We start from the raw sequence: 6,281 nt of genomic DNA, 5'->3' as shown, positions 1-6,281 counted from the left end.
TGTCGAACGTGTTTTGAATTTCTTAAATCACGGAGCGTTTGATTCTCATTTAAAGCTTAACACTTTGAGGGCCAGCCACTTAGAAGAATTTCGAGCCCAGAAGAGCAGACATTTACGTCCATTACCTAACATTTTACTGGCATATTTGTGTGATGTATCGAAGTGTAACACACACAAAACAGACAAATATATGTGAAAGCTCACCTTTCCTTGTAGCTACACTATGTACGTTAGTTTATAACTTTAACTTTTTCTATTTGTGTGTGTCCTAAGCTCTGTGTGTCCTAAGCTCTGAATCACTACGTTTACATGCGACATATCTTCTGAAAGACGAAAACCGAATTTCGGAAACCGTTTTTCGCTGTATGAAGTGCATTTGCTAGCCCAGTTAACTACGGCTCCTGGAAAACTGCAGATATAGTTGATGATTTAGTCAGCACAATCGCTATTTCTCTTCAATTAGACGAGGTATAAACAGCTTCAGTCTAATATTTCTACTTATCCTTCACTGTACAAAAGCCACTCCACCAATACTAGCCGAAATTTGTAAAAACAAGACGAAACCTTGCAGCCCAACGCCGGTTGCGTTTACATGGGAGCGAAAATCGATTGCGGAATTGGAGAACCAGCAACCAGAAGCGGATTTCCAAAACAGATTATGTGTCTATATAACCACCCAGAAGCGGTATTGGAAGATCGATTTACGAAATCCGGTTTTGGGTGCCCCATGTAAACGCGATGAATATCTAATATCATCCATCGGCTGGCGAGATCACGTGATCGATTGGCTTAAAAAAGCGCATCGCGATCTCGGTTTCAGTGCTTCGGGCACAAACGTTCTGTGTTTAATGGAATTCGGTTATATACATTCGTAATACGAAAATGTCAGCCACCGGTAGCTGAGTGGTCAGCGCGAGAGACTGTTAATTGTAAGGCCCCGGGTTCGATTCCCGGCTGGGTAGGAGATTTTCTCCCCTCAGGGACTGGGTGTTGTGTTGTCCTAATCATCATAATTTCATCCCCATCGACGCGCAAGTCGCCAAAGTGGCGTCAACTAGAAAGACTTGCACACGGCCAGCAGTTGGTCCAGCCGGCCGGAGTGGCCGTGCGGTTCTAGGCGCTACAGTCTGGAGCCGAACGACCGCTACGGTTGCAGGTTCGAATCCTGCCTCGGGCATGGATGTGTGTGATGTCCTTTGGTTAGTTAGGTTTAATTAGTTCTAAGTTCTAGGCGACTGATGACCTCAGAAGTTAAGTCGCATAGTGCTCAGAGCCATTTGAACAGTTTGTCCGATGGGAGGCCCTAGTCCCACGATATTATTATTATTAATACGAAAATATGCAACGTACTTGCTGCTGCAAATCAAATATCTTTCGAAAACTCATTTTTTCCTGGCGTTCGTTTCCTAAAGGGGTGGGAGGTTCTACGCCGGTGTATAAAACCTTAACCATTCAGAGGATTAATAAGTTTTTCGATTCCGAGTATACTTTCCGTATACTGTCACTTAACACGGTCAGGTCGCACCACCCAGGCCCCCTCTCCTCCTCCTCCTCCTCCCCCCCCCCCCCCCCGAATGACATACAGTATCTGTAACCTCTTCGACTCTGGCGCAACAGTAGAACAGCGTAACGTCTCGTGCATTATCAAGTGTGACAGTCCTTTGCCACTTATTACGGCATGGGCTACATGTGCATTGTCCGCTTCTCCACCTACCTTTGATGATTGTGCAGAAACATGCTAGACAGCGGTAGTTTATGGAATAACATCTCTGGGGACAGCTATGGCATCAGATAGTATTTTTGGATGAATCTAGGATCAGTTTGTGTGAAAACGATTGCCACATATCGGTTCGCTGCAGATACGGGGAACGGCATCCCTGTGACTGCATTTGCTTAAGACATACAGCGCCAACTCGAGGCCTTATGGTGTGGGTACGCCACAAACCACAGCAGGTGTGTGTCCTGGCACTGTGACCAGTGCGACCTATGTGAATGACATCCTGCGACCTATAACCATACCCTTTCTACACAACACCCCAGATTTGATTTGAGTTGATTTATTATTTGTCCTGTAGATCATACAATTTGTACAGCAAAACACATCATGATATAGGACAAGTCAATTTGAAAAATTATGTTAAGATGGTATAAGACGAGAGACGACAGTAGTGGTACATAACTCACATAGCAGAATACGTGTAGGATATATAGACAAAACATAAAATAGGAGGTGTGCGATGAGAGATGACGGTGGTGCATACTGCACATAGCAGAATACATATAAGAGATACAGACAGAATATAATTAAATTATCTTACTAAGTAGAAACATCTACAACTGAATAAACAGCTTATTGCAAGTAATTAAAACTTTGTTTCAAGAAATTCATATACGCAATAGAAACAGTGATTTAGTAGCAGTTCCTTTAGTAAATTCTCATTATTTTTGGGTTTTTGCTTGTTTTTATGTCTGTTGGGAGGTGGTTGTATATTTTAATGCCCATACATTTAACCCCATTCGCATATAATTTTGTGTTGTGGGCTATAATTTGTAACTGTGTTTTGTTGCTGGTGTCGTGTGTGGCGGTCTGCATTTCTGTCGAGGGCGTCCAAGTGCTGTACTGTAAAACAAGCTAGTTCCAATATATAGAGGCATGGCAGTGGCAGGATTTTTAGCTGTTGAAATAGTGGTTTACAGTGTTCAGTTCTTTTTTTACATTTCATTATTCTTACTACTTGTTTTTGTAACTTGAAAATTGTGAGAGAATCAGAGCTCTTTCCCCAGAAGATTAGGCCACAGCTCAAGACAGACTCAAACAGGGCATGGTACACCAGCTTCAAGGTATCTACACTGGCTGTGTCTTTTAATGATCGTAATAGATAACAGGTTTTACTAAGCTTTTGTGACAATACCTCAGTATGTGCTTTCCAATTTAGTGTGTTACTGTTGGTAAGTCCAAGAAATTTGGTGTCCTGCCTGTTCGTAATGTCATCTTTGCCGATAACTATAACTGCATTGTAGGGGGTTACAGTTTGTCTAGTATGGAAGTTCAGGGTCGACCGAAGCGTCCGATCCCACCCGTCGGCTTTGACCCGTGACGTAAGGCTGTTGTCGTGTGTGACGTCACGACGGCTCGGAATTTAGTTTGTGAGAGTGGCGTGTTTGTAGGGGTCGTTCTGATGCGATCGGTGGTGCTCTCTGGTGGTGTGTTAGGTGATGTTTTTGGTTTAGTTTGCGAGTGTGGCGTCGTGTGTGAATTTTGGCAAATTGCTCTTTTTATGTCTTTGGTAGGTATGGATATGACTGACAGGATGAACAGTTTTCGGTTGTCGGCTGTGATGAGGGACAGTGCGTTGTCTCTAATAAAATTTCTTCAACTACTCGGATTTTTGGATGAAGTCGTGAAGTGTTCAGTATGTCGTGAAGAAATGAGGCTTACTGAAAGTTCCGGCGTCTCGGACCATGGACGGCTGTATGTGGAGATGTCGTAAGGAAAACAGGTCAAAGGAAGTGTTCGATCCCAATGTGTGGCTGTGAATGTTGGTATTGGTATCAGGAGATGATTTTGAGCTATATAGGTCAAGGGAAGTGTTAGGTCCTAATTTATGGAATCGGGAGCTGCTGTTGAGCTATATAGGTAAGGGAAGTGTCCGATTCCAGATGATATTGTGTTTAGTGGTATTTGGAAAGTTTTGTGATGCCGGTTTTTTTCGTCGTTTTGCGTGGTTTTGTATGGGGGTGGGTGTCTAAATTTGTTTATATTTAGTTTGTCTCCACCCAAAAACCCCCTATTTCCCGCGCTTGTCCCGTTAGTGCCATTAGGCTTTTTGTGGAACGTGTGTGTGTTTGATTTTCGATGTATTTGTAAATACGGAAGCGTCCGATCCCGCCCGTCTGCTTTGATCCATGACGTCAGAAATATGGCGGAAACGACCATAAACCACGATTCCAATATGGCGCTTATAAAGTCGTTACGTACACATTATGAGGACGAAAATACATGGAAATACGGAAGCATCCGATCCCGCCCGTCTGCTTTGACCCATGACGTCATAAATATGGCGGAAACAAAAACAAACACACACACTTTCCACAAGAAGCCTAATGACACTAACGGGACAAGCGCGGGAAATGGGGTGTTTTGGGTGGGGGGCAAACTAAATATAAACAAATTTAGATGCCTTGCGTAGCTACAACGTGTAAGTGAAGACAGCCATGCATGAATACCCACCCACCTCCCCAGGGGTCGTAACCCATAGAAGATTAAGATGCTTCAGTAGCTGATTAGTGTTTTTTGTCTCTTTTTTTTTTTAAATTTCACGGTATAGAAGGAACAGATCAGAAAGATAAATATAATAAACTAAAACAGAAATTGGAGGAAACAGATAATTAAAATAAGTAATAAGTGTTTTTAAATTTAAAAAAAAATCCTCACGAGATAGAACGAACAGATCAGAAAAGTAAATAAAGTAAGATAAAACAGAACTGGAGACAGCCACACTCAAACCAAACTCCGCGCCGTCATGACGTCACACGCGACGACACCCTTACGTCACGGGTCAAAGCCGACGCGTGGGATCGGACGCTTCTGTCGACCCCAAGAAATTTAGTGTCCTGCCTGTTCGTAATATCATCTTTGCCGATAACTAATCTTTGCCAATAACTATAACTGCATTGTAGGGGGTTAGATTTTGTCTAGTATCGAAGTTCATACTTACAGTTTTTTGAGTATTTATGAGTACACTATTTGCTTCAAACCATGATTGTAAATGACAAGTAGTTTCATTAACAGCATCTTGCAATGTGTCACCTCTACTGGTTATCACATGCTGTTTCACAAACATTTGCCTTCTTGGTGTCACAGAATGTCAGCCTTACGTTCTCCCCCCCCCCCCCCCTCCCCTCATATCACCAGACGTCGCCAATCGAAAATGTGTGGGGTATAGTGAAATGACAACTGCAGCACCGTGTCCCAGTGCCAAACAATCACAGATTAACTTTGAGATCAGGTGAATGCAATATGGACGGCTATACTACAAGACGCCATTTGCCTTATATGCGTCGATGCCATCATGCACGGAGCAGGTTATCTTGGCCCGTGGCAGACCTTGTGCCAACTAGGCAACAGGACACACACTGGAATGAGGTGACTAAAATGCTAATCATTTCTGCAGAACATACTAATGTACATTTCATGTGAATTGAATGTCCTATTTCTAGTCGCTCAAGGTGTTCTGTTTCTTTCTGAACATGAGTGTATTTTCATGTTGGTAACACATATTACATTAACTGAATGTTTTTGCTAAAGTGTACTATCCAGTGTACTATTTAGTATTTTAATGGGTTTTTCAGTTTATAGCTGTACTCCAAAATGTTAACCAGTCTTGTCAGTCATAAAAAGTAGGTGTACAACAGCAGATTTTTTTCCATGGCATTAAAAAAAATTAAAACAGGAAAAAAAAAACCATGTTTCTCTCTCTCTCTCTCTCTCTCTCTCTCTCTCTCTCTCTCCCCCCATCCCCACCCCCTTTCTTTCTCTCTCATTCAAACACAAACACACACACACATCTGTAACTTGTAGGTACGAGCATATGGGATTGGTTCCGAAATATGTGAGTGGCTCAAAGACTTCTTAAGTAATAGAACCCAGTACATTGTCCTCGATGGTGAGTGTTCATCAGAGGTGAGGGTATCATCTGGAGTGCCCCAGGGAAGTGTGGTAGGTCTGCTGTTATTTGCTATCTACGTAAATGATCTTTTGTATAGGGTGGATAGCAAGGTGCGGCTGTTTGCTGATGATGCTGTGGTGTACGGGAAGGTGTCGTCGTTGAGTGACTGTAGGATGATACAAGATGACTTGGACAGGATTTGTGATTGGTGTCAAGAATGGCAGCTAACTCTAAATATAGATAAATATAAATTAATGCAGATGAATATGAAAAAGAATCCCGTAGTGTTTGAATATCCCATTAGCAATGTAGCGCTTGACACAGTCACGTCGATTAAATATTTGGGTGTAACATTGCAGAGTGATATGCAGTGGGACAAGCATGTAATGGCAGTTGAGGGGAAGGCGGATAGTCGTCTTCGGTTCATTGGTAGAATTTTGGGAAGATGTGGTTCATCTGTAAAGGAGACCGCTTATAAAACACGAATACGACCTATTCTTGAGTACTGCTCGAGAGTTTGGGAGTCCTATCAGGTTGGATTGAGGGAGGACATAGAAGCAATTCAGAGGTGGGCTGCTAGATTTGTTACTGGTAGGTTCGATCATCACGCGA

Source organism: Schistocerca nitens, chromosome 10 (genome assembly GCF_023898315.1).
Source record: "Schistocerca nitens isolate TAMUIC-IGC-003100 chromosome 10, iqSchNite1.1, whole genome shotgun sequence".
Taxonomy (NCBI): Eukaryota; Metazoa; Arthropoda; class Insecta; order Orthoptera; family Acrididae; genus Schistocerca; species Schistocerca nitens.
This window is presented reverse-complemented; position numbering follows the sequence as displayed.